This window comes from Mandrillus leucophaeus, unplaced genomic scaffold (genome assembly GCF_000951045.1).
Source record: "Mandrillus leucophaeus isolate KB7577 unplaced genomic scaffold, Mleu.le_1.0 Scaffold389, whole genome shotgun sequence".
In the NCBI taxonomy this organism is placed as follows: Eukaryota; Metazoa; Chordata; class Mammalia; order Primates; family Cercopithecidae; genus Mandrillus; species Mandrillus leucophaeus.
Window position 1 is genome coordinate 3568648 of NW_012104131.1, and position 11920 is coordinate 3580567.

Sequence of the window (11920 nt, forward strand, 5' to 3'; positions counted from 1 at the left end):
CTCAAATTGTCCTCTCAATTCCAGAGCTAAATTCTCAAATCTTTAGTTAAAAAATGGACTTTGCTTAAGAAATCTGCTTGAAGGATAGTCTCAATATTATAGCTTTTACTACAATGTGAGTTAGTAAACCATTCAATAGTTCAGAAATATTTTTAAAGTAAAATTTTTCCTTTCTTCTGCTTTCTTTGTCACTCTTTTCTCTGCATATAACATAAATCTTTACACTGGCTCTTGTAAAAAGTTGGGTCTCTAGGGCTTTATGCAAAAAGCTATAATTTGTACATGTAACTGATGGGCTTCAGGACAAGTTACCCCAAAATAAGGCAACTTGGCATAGGAGAAGACAGCAGAAGCAGGAGGAGCACTCTCACATTCTCTTCACCCTTCTTCCCTGAAGGTCGCCGGATGCTGTGGCTCACACCTGTAATCCCAGCACTTTGGGAGGCCGAGGTGGGTGGATCACAATGTCAGGGGTTCGAGACCAGCCCGACCAATATGGTGAAACCCCATCTCTACTAAAAATACAAAAATTAGCTGGGTGTGGTAGCACGTGCCTGTAGTCTCAGCTACTTGGAAGGCTGAGGCAGAAGAATTGCTTGAACCCATGAGGCGGAGGTTGCAGTGACCTGAGATAGCACCACTGCACTCCAGCATGGGCGACAGAGTGAGACTCCATCTCAAAAAAAAAAAAATTTTCATTCCAGAAGCACCCTTACTATATTGGTAAGAAGTGAACATATTTTTTGTTGTTTTCTTTTGTTTGCTTGTTTTCATTTTAGTTCTTAAATTTTATAATAAGGTAAATCAATATAAAATAACTACACTTTCATTTTCACTTATGTAAGACAATGTAACTCTATGCTATCAAATGGTCAGACATATATCACAAAATAACCAAAAGAATTAGGAGAATTTACTTTTTACTCTCTGTTCCTCTTTGTTTCTTTGTAATGCCTAGTTTCTTTTTCTAGGTGAGTCCTCTACATTGGGCAATGCTTATTTTGTCAGTCCCTGTAATCTACATTAATCTCTTCTTTCATTATCTTAGTTAAGTAGTGAATATCTTTATCATATACAAAGATACTACAAAGAATCTGAACAAATAGGCCTTGCTAAATTTCCCTTAGTTTATTATCATTTGATCATATCACTTTTGTCCTCCCCTCATATTTCTTCATAATTATCTATTTCTTCATCAAAATTAGCATAAAAATACACCAGTTCCTCTGTTTCCTTGCCTCTTCCTTTCTAAAGGAACCTCATCATGTTAAACTTATATTAAATTAATTTATATCTTTTTCTTTTGTTAATTTGTGTATTGTTACAGGGGTGTCAGCTATGAACAGCTATGTTGAATGAGAAAATAAATCTTTATTTTGCCCACATAATGAATAACTTTGAGATTAGAGAAAGGTTAAAACATGTACTACTTACTTAGAAAGTTTTCAGTATTTTTTCCTTATATGTTTGTTTGTTTGTTTGTTACATTCTCCTAATATATATCTAAATGATTTGGTCAGTTCAGTCAGTTTTGTTCACCAATTAATTCATAGCCCATCAATTTAGTATGAATTTTGTATGACTAGACAGGACATAGTCACATGCAAATTGGAAATCATCCAGCTAAATTGATCTGGGAACAGGGTAAATAATTACCATTAATGTGAAGTTTGGGATCTGATTCTCTTAACCAGGCCTTCTGTATTGGTCAGAATGAGATCATTGCCAAGTCCTAAATGCTGTTTAGTGTGTTTATCTGTTTTATAGATGCAAGGAATTTCACATGCTTGTTAATTTTTTCTCACTCCCCTTCTATAACATTATGGTCTAAATTGCATCCAACCTTTTGCACATTTGTTTTGAGTTCTTTTTGTTGTAACTACAGTATAGCACATCTGATGTCAAATCTGTACATTCTAATTACACAGAAACAAAAGCAGACAGGCCCCTGTAAACTTATGAACCAAATACAACCAAATGCTTCCATTTGTGAACCCAAGATTATTGAGGAATTTCAAATATTTCTCAATGACAAAAGGGCATGCTTTCAGAATTAAGGAAAACATAATTAGTCTTTTTTAAATTTATAAAGCTTGTGATAACAAAGTTTCTTTCTATATGCCTTTTAGAGTCTGGTTTTAAGCACTTCTTACAATGTTTTCAGTAGAAATTTTGTAGCTTCGGCTTGCTCCTTGGAATCTAAGAGGAGAAACTGACTAGCAATAAAAATTAAACTGACTAGTCTAATTTCATTGCTCAAACTAAAAGAAATTTTGGGACATAGCGAAAAGCAAAAAAGAGTGTTTTGTGTTTATTTTTGTTTTTGGATTTTTTTGTTTTGTTTTGTTTTGTTTTTGCATTTTAAAAGTCCAGTCAAATGTTCTAAATTCTTACTCTGAACACAAGGCAATAAAATTTGCATGACCTAAATATATATATGGTCAGATATTTAGGACTAAAAACAAGCCTGGCACTGATTTATGGAATTCTTTGTACTTTGACGTGACCAAGGGTGAAAAGGTTTCTTTTGCTAAAAATAATGACACCCATACCTAAGAAAGCAGCTGGATGCCATTCTTGAAGCTATAAGACTTTCCTAAAACTCAGGCCTGTGACCTGGGTAACCAGTCAGTCAGTCCATAATAGGTTCTTTTTTTTTCTCACAGATCTTTTTCAATTGAGTAAACTCCTTAGTTGTTTTGTTTTTGAATACCGAGTGTTTAGTATATGAGAGAGTCATTTCATATATGATAGTTGTCATTGTAGAATTGAATAGACATTTTTACATAATTTCACTTCTGTATAAAGATGCAATTTTTCTGCTATTAAATCAGTAACTTAGCATGTGTGTCAGTGTGTGTGTGTGTGTGTGTTTAGTCACTAGCAAAAGAGTTAACTCTCCTGGACCTAAGTTTTCATCTGAAAATGTGGTATATGATGTTCTAGTTTAAGTAAGTGAGTGGGAGTGGTTGCTACTAGTGTAGAGAGAGGGACTATAATGTATATTTTTATATACGTTTTATAATTATAATGTATATAAAGGTCAAAAAGATCTTTTAATTGCATATTCCAGGCATAAAATAACTTAGAAAGCAAATAAATGAACATAAGACAGTAGACATCAAATTCAATAAACCATTTCCTACCTCTTTTTCACCAGTGAGATTTTGTTCAGGAGAATGTGGGATGTTAAATTTTGTTCTGAAAATATGTGAGTGAATCGTCATTCTAAACATATTCCTTGACTCTAAATTTATTGTTTAATTAAGTAACTAAATGGTGAGTGCGTTGAGTACCACATAACAAAAGAGAGGTTGTTCTATCAGTTCTATATAACATTCACAGTGGAAGACCTGAATACTTTTCCTGATTTATGGAGCTCACACAGGAAACAGGCAATTTGGGAAATGCTTTTTTGATGTGAATTAAAATAGACAAATTAAGGTCTTTGGCATTTTAATCAAACATTTATGGGGGAAAAGGAATAAATCATTTGTAAAAGGCTCTGATCTATCTTCTTTTTTTCTAATTTTTGATTTTGCTCATCTAAGTTATTACAAGTTTTTGGCATATAAATAGCAGAAAGCATGAATATAATACAGTTGAAGTTAGTATAATATGATTATCTTAGTGACAACTTTCATCACCAAACCTTGATAATAGCATTTATATATAAGATTTTGTAATATGCTCTTGAATAAAAAATAGTTTTCTGGGACATAAAAATGCCATCCTCTTTTGGCAAGAGTGAATCTTCCAAAAAGACAAAACCAAGCAGGGAAGGAAGGATGAACAGGATGCTTGCAAGGCAAGATAAACCAAATCAACAGTGATCCCAAAAAAATCCCTTACCCATTCATATATCTATTATTTGTGTATCACCAGCTACGTACACAAAATTGATTTAAGAAATCCAAAATATGACTGGGCACGAGGGCTCATGCCTGTAATCCCAGCACTTTGGGAAGCTGAGGCGGTGGATCACGAGGTCAGGAGATTGAGACCATCCTGGCTAACATGGTGAAACCCGTCTCTACTAAAAATACAAAAACAAAATTAGCCGGGCATGGTGGTGGGCACCCGTAGTCCCAGTTACTCGGGAGGCTGAGGCAGGAGAATGGCATGGACCCGGGAGGCAGAGCTTGCAGTGAGCCGAGATCACGCCACTGCACTCTGGCCTGGGTGACAGAGTGAGACTCCGTCTCAAAAAGGAAAAGAAAAAGAAAAAGAAATCCAAAATATACAAACACCATGACAGAATTTTTACTCTCAAAGAACTTACATGTGAGTTGAGAAGAAAAAATCGATTATACTTAGGGAATAGTTAAATTGCAATGCTCTCAGTGCCTAGTTCAGTGTCTGGCATGTTTTAGGCCATCAGTGCCTCTATTCAACACATATTTACTGAGAATTTACTACATTCTAGGCTGTGGTCCAGGTGCTTGGGATGCAGCAGTGAACACAGTAGGAAAATTCTACCTTCAGTAGTGAGTTGAATTGGAACCTGTGAAAGGTAAGTCCTCCCTGAATAAGTGTGTAACCTATTTGTAATAAGGGTCTTTGAAGATGTAAATAAGGTAAGGACTTCAAGATGAGATCATCCTGGTTAGGATGAGCCCTAAATCTAATTATTTATGACTTTCTTAAGAATGTCCTTTGAAGAGACAGAAGAGAAGATACATAGACACAGATAGAAGAAAGCAATCAATGTGAAGACAAAGGCAGAGATTACATTTATGAAACCCCAAACCAAAGAATGCCAAAGACTGTCAGCAGCTCCCAGAAGCTATGGCAGAGTCATGGAACCAACTGTTCCTCAGAGCCTCCAGAGAAAACCAACTGTACCACACCTTGATTCTGGATTTCTGTCCTGCAGAACTCTGAGAAATCAACTTTCTCTTCTTTTAAGCCACCCAGGAAACTAATGTACCTGCTTTTGCATGGCTTAAATTCTAATATGGAGGGAGGTGGAGCAACATAGTGGAAGAGAAACCTCCACCAGTCATCCATCCCACAAGAACACCAAGTTAACAACTATCTACAGAGAAAAACACCTTCATGGGAACCAAAAATCCGGTGAGCATTGATAGTACCTGGTTTTAACTTCATAGCACTGGAAAAGACTCTGAAGAGATAGAAAAAACAGTCCTGAATCACCAATGGCACCTATCAGCCCTGTCAAACCCCTGCCCACTCCCAGCAGAGGCATGATATGCAGAGTATCTCTGGGCATTAGGGAGGGAGAGCATAGCAATTGTGAGGCAGTGAACTCAGTGCTGTCCTGTTATAGCAGAAAGGAAAATCGGATCAAACTCAGCTGATGCAAGCCTGTGGCGGGATAATTTAAACCAGTCCTAGTCAGAGGGCAATCACTGATCCCACAGGTGAGAACTTGAGTGTCCGCAAGCCGTGCCACTGAAGGCTACAGCATTCTGTGTCTCCAAGTAAACTTGAAAGGCAGTGTAGGCCATAAGAAAAGCAACTCTTAGGCAAGCCCTAGTGCTGAACCAGACCCAGAAACGGTGGACTTGGGGGCATATGACCTACTGAGACACCAGTTAGGCCAGCCAAAGGAGGGCTGGCATTACCCTTCCACTAACCCCAGCCTGCACAGCTCATGGCTCCAAAAGACACCCCTTCCTTCTGCTTGAGGAGAGGGGAGGGAAGAGTAGGGATTACTTTGTGTTGCATCTAGAATACCAGCTCAGCCAAAGTGGGATAGAGCACTGGTCAGAATTCTAAGGTTCCCCCCTTCCAGGAACTACCTCCAAGACAACATTTTTAGACATACCCTGGGCTAGAAGGGAACACATTGCATTGAAGGAAAGGACCCAGTCCTGGCAGCATTTATCACCTGCTAACTGAAGATCCCTTGGTCCCTGAATAACCAGCAGCAATACCAGAGTACTACATAAAGGGCCTTAGGTGAGTCTCTGAGACTTGCTGGCTACAGGTGAGACTCAGCACATTACCAGCTATAGTGGCTACAGGACAAAACTCTTCCTTCTTGAGAAAAGCAGAGGGAAAAGTAAACAGGACTTTGTCTTGCACTTTAGCTGCCAGCACAGCCACAGTGGGGTAGAAGCACTGATATGGTTTGGCTATGACCCCACCCAAATCTCATCTTGAATTCACATGTTTTTGGAGGGACACAGTGGGAGGTAATTGAATCATGAGGGCAAGTATTTCCCATGCTGTTCTTGTGATAGTGAATAAGTCTCATGAGATATGATGGTTTTAAAAAGGGGAGTTTCCCTACACAAGTTCTCTTCTCTTGTCTACTGCTGTATGAGACATGCCTTTCACTTTCCACCATGATTGTGAGGCCTTCCCAGTCATGTGGAACTGTAAGTCCTATAAACCTCTTTGTTTTATAAATTGCCCAGCATCAGGTATGTCTTGATCAGCAGTGTGAAAACAGAGTTACTGTTTTCTAATATAGTAAATTGTACCAGTAGAGTGGGGTGCTGCTGAAAAGATACCTGAAAATGTGAAAGTGACTTTGGAACTGGGTAACAGGCAGGTTAGGAACAGTGTGGAAGGCTCAGAAGAAGACAGGAAAATGTGGGAGAGATTGGAACTTCCAGAGACTTGCTGAATGGCTTTGACCAAAATGTAGATAGTGTTTTGAACAATGAAATCCAGGCTGAAGTGGTTTCAGATGGAGATGAGGAACTTGTAAAGAACTGGAGTAAAGGTGACTCTTGTTACATTTTAGCAAAGATACTGGTGGCATTTTGCCCCTGCCCTAGAGTTTTGTGGAACTTTAAACTTGAGACAGATGATTTAGGGTGGAGTAAATTTTTAAGCAGCAAAGAATTCAAGAGGTGACTTGGGTGCTATTAAAGGCGTTCAGTTTTAAAAGGGAAACAGAGCACAAAAGTTTGGAAAATTTGCAGCCTGGCAATGCAATAGAAAATAAAATCCATTTTCTGAGGAGAAATTCAAGCTGGCTGCAGAAATTTGCATAAGTAATGAGGAACTGAATGTTAATCACCAAGACGATGGGGAAAATGTCTCCAGGGCATGTCAGAGACCTTTGTGGCAGCCCCTCCCATCACAGGCCTGGAGGTTTAGGAGGAAAAAAATGGTTTTCACAGGCCCAGCCCAGGATCCCTCTGCTGTGTGCAGCCTAGAAACTTGGTGCCCTACATCCCAGCAGCTATATCCATGAATAAAATGGGCCAAAGTACAGCTCTGGCTGTTGCTTTAGAGGGTGGAAGCCCCAAGCCTTAGTAGCTTCCATGTGGTGTTGAGCCTGAGGATGCACAGAAGTCAAGAATTGAGGTTTCAGAACCTCCACCTAGATTTCAGAAGATTTATGGAAACATCTGGATGCCCAGGCAGAAATTTGCTGAAGGGATGGGGACCTCATAGGGAACCTCTGCTAGGGCAGTGCAGAAGGGAAATACGTGGTCGGAGCCCCCGCGGAGAGTCCCTACTGGGGCACTGCCTAGTGGAGCTATGAGAAGAGGGCCATCATCCTCCAGACTTCACAATGGTAGATGCACCTACAGTTTGCACTGTGCACCTGGAAAAGCCTCAGACAATCAACACCAGCCCATGAAAGCAGCCAGGAGGGAGGCTTTAACCTGCAAAATCATAGGGGCAGAGCTGCCCAAGGCCATGGGAGCCCATCTCTTGCATCAGCATAACCTGGATGTGAGCCATGGAGTCAAAGGAGATCATTTTGGAACTTTAAGATCTGACTGCCCTGCTGGATTTTGGACTTGCATGGGGCCTGTAGCCCCTTTGTTTGAGCCAATTTCTCCCTTTTGGAATGGCTGTATTTACCCAATGCCTGTAGCCCCACTGTATCTAAGAAGTAACTAACTTACTTTTGATTTCATAGGCTCATAGGTGAAAGGGTCTTGCCTTGTCTCAGGTGAGACTTTGAGCTGTGGACTTTTGAGTTAATGCTGAAATGAGTTAAGACTTTGGGGGACTGTTGGGAAGGCATGATTGGTTCCGAAATGTGAGGATGTGAGATTTGGGAGGGGCCAGGTGCAGAAAGATATTGTTTGGCTGTGTTGTCACCCAAATCTCATCTTAAATTCCCACATGTTGTGGGAGGGACCTGGTGGAAGGTTATTGAATCATAGGGGCAAGTCTTTCCTGTGCTATTCTTGTGATAGTAAATACGTCTTATGGGATCTGATGGTTTTAAAAAGAGGAGTTCCCTGCACAAGCCCTCTTCTCTTGTCTGCCTCCATGTGAGATGTGCCTTGTACCATGCACCATGATTGTGAGGCCTCCCCAACTACATGTAACTGCAATTCCAATAAACTTCTTTCTTTTGTAAATTGCCCAGTCTCAGGTATGTCTTTATCATCAGTATGAAAATGAACTAATACAGAGAACTAAGCAGGCTCTTGAGGGTCCCTGATTCTAGGATGTGACTCTTGGATGGCATTTTTGGACCTGCCCTTGGCCAGAAGGGAGCCCACTTTCCTGAAGGGTAAGTACCAGGCTAGGCAGCATTCACTGGAAGCTGACTTAAGAGACCCTGGGCCTTAAGGGAACATCCATGGTAGTCTAGATGTACTTCTTGTGGCCTGGGGTCATGGAAGCTACAGGGTGAGACTCTGCTGCCCTTGGAAAGGGGAAAAAGAGTGAGAAGGACTGTATCTTATAGTTTGTGTGTGAATGCAGCGAAAATATAGTAGAATACTGGGTAAACTTTTTTGGTTTTTTACTCTAGTTCCTGACCCCTGGATGGTACTTCTGGACCCACACGGGACCTGGGAGACATCACTACTCTGAAGGGAAGAACACAGGCCTAGCTGGATTTGCCACCTGCTGATGGTAGAGAGTTGGGGCCTTGAGAAAACAGTGGCAGCATCCAGGAAGTCGTTACAGAAGGCCTTGGGCAAGACTGAGTGCTGTGCTGGCTTCAGGTCTGACCCAGCCCAGTTACAGTAGTGGTGGCTGCAGGGGAACTTGTGTCAATCCACCCCAAATTTAGGTGGCTCACAACAGAGACAGAGAAAGAGACTCTGTATGTCTGGGAGAAAGTAAGGGAAGAGAACAAGAGTGTCTGCCTAGTAATCCAGAGAAGTCTCTTGGATCTTGTCCAAGACCATCAAGGCAGTACATCTAGGAGTTTGCAAGCACCACATTATTGGGCTTCAGGTATGCTCTACAGCAGATAGAGCTTAAATCAAAACACCCAAGTCCTTTCAAATATCTGGAAAGCCTTCCCAAGAAGGATGGCTACAAATAAGCCCAGACAGTGAAGACTTCAATAAATACCTAACTCTTCAATGAACAGACAGTGAAGGACATCTACAAGCATCAACACTATCCAGGAAAACATGACCTCACCAAAGAAAACAAATAAGGCAACAGGGGCTAATCCTGAAGAAACAGAGATGTGTGGACTTTCAGACTGAGAATTCAAAATAGCTGTGTTGAGGAAGCTTAAATTCAAAATAACACAAAGAAGGAATTCATAATTCTATCAGATAAAATCAATAGAAATACTTTAAAAGAATCAAGCAGAAATTTTGGAGCTGATAAATTCAATTGGCATTCTGAAAAATGCCTCAGAGTCTTTTAATAGAATGGATCAAGCAGAAGAAAGAATTAGTGAGCTTGAAGACAGGCTATTTGAAAATACACACACATACACACACACACACACAGAAAATACACAGAGGAGACAAAAGAATGCAAAACAATAAAGCATGCCTACAAGATCTAGGAAACAGCCTCAAAAGGGCAAATTTAAGAGCTACTGACCTTAAAGAGGATGTAAAGAAAGAGATAAAAATAGAAAGTTTATTCAAAGCGATAACAACAGATAACTTCCCAAACTTAGAGAAAGATATCTACGTCCAAGTACAACAGGATTATAGAACACTGAACAGATTTAACCCAAAGAAGACTACCTCAAATAATTTAATAATTAAACTCCCAAAGGTCCTAAAATCAGCAAAAGAAAGCAAACAAATAACATACAATGGAGCACCAGTAGGTCTGGAAGCAGACTTTTCAGTGGAAACTTTATAGGCTGGGAGAGAGTGGTATGATATATTTATATTGCTGAAGGGGCATAAAGGGAGGAAAAACGTTTACCATCGAAAAGCATATCTGTATAGTCTTCAAACATGAAGGATAAATACTTTCTCATACAAAGAAAAGCTGAGGGATTTTATCAATACCAGATCTGTCATATAAGAAATTCTAAAGGGACTATTTCAAGCAGAAAAAAAAGGACATTAATGAGCAATAATAGTCACCTAAAGGTATAAAACTCACTGGTAACAGTAGATACACAGGAAAACACAGAATATCATAACACTGTAACTGTAATGTGTAAACAAGTCTTAGATCCTAAGTAGAAAAACTAAACAATGAACCAATCAAAAATAATAACTACAACAATTTTTCAAGACATAGTACAATAAAATATAAATAGAAACAACAAAAATATTAAAAGCAGGGGGACAAATTTAAGGCAAAAAGTATTTATTAGTTTTCTTTTTGCTTGTTGGTTTGATTATGCAAATAGCATGGTGTTGTTAACAGGTTACAATATTGGGTTATAAGGTAGTACTTTCAAGACTCATGGTAACCTCAAATCAAAAAATATACAATGGATTTCAAAAAAATAAAATCAAGAAACCAAATCATGAGAGATGATATGAGTTATGATGATATGATTTCCACCTTCACTGGAGGAAGACAGGAAGGAAAGAATAAAGGAAGAGAAGACCAGAAAACAAATAACAAAATGGCAGGAGTCAGTCCTTACTTATCAATAATAACATTGAATGTAAATGGACTAAACTATCTAATCAAAAGACATAGTCTGGCTGAATGGATGAATAAACAAGACTCATTGATCTGTTGCCTACAGGAAATGCACTTCACCTATGAAGACACATATAGGCTGAAAATAAAGGGATGGAAAAAGATATGCCATGCCAATGGAAACCATACAAAAGCAAGAGTTTATATTTATAGTGGACAGAATAGATTGCAAGACAAAAATGGTAAGACACGAACAATATCACCATATAATGATAAAGTGGTCAGTTCAGCAGGAGGATGTAACAATTTTAAATATACATACACCCAACACTGGAGCACCCAGATAAATAAAAGAAATATTATTAGAGTTGTAGAGAGAGATAGGCCCCAATACAATAATAACTGGAGACTTCAACACCCCACTTTTAGCATTGGACAGATCTTCCAGACAGAAAATCAACAACAACAAAAAATCAGATTTAATGTGCACTATAAAACAAATGGATCTAATAAATATTTATAGAACATTTCATCCAAGAGCTACAGAATGCACATTATTTTCCTCAGCACATGAATCATTCTCAATGATAGACCATATGTTAGATCACAAAACAAGTTTTGAAACATTCAAAAAATTGAAATATTATCAACCAGCTTCTGTGACCACAATGGAATAAAACTATTTGTATAGTTATGGAAACTATACAAATATGCAGAAATTAATATGTTCTTGAATAACCAGTGGATCAATGAAGAAATTAAGAAGGAAATTGAAAAATTTCTAGAAATAAATGATAATAGAAACAAAAGATTTCAAAATTTATGGAATACAGGAAAAGCAGTACTAACAGGGAAGTTTATAATGATAAGCACCAACATCAAAAAAGAGGAAAAGCTTCAAATGAACAGTCTAGTCATGCATCTTAAAGAACAAGAAAAGTAAGAGCAAACCAAACTCAAAATTAGCAGAAGAAAATAAATATGGCTGGGCGTGGTGACTCGCCTGTAATCCCAGCACTTTGGGAGGCCGAGGTGGGCAGATCATGAGGACAAGAGATCCAGGTCATCCTGGCCAACATGGTGAAACCTCGTCTCTACTAAAAATACAAAAATTAGTTGGGCATGGTGGCATGTGCCTATAGTCACAGCTACTCGGGAGGCTGAG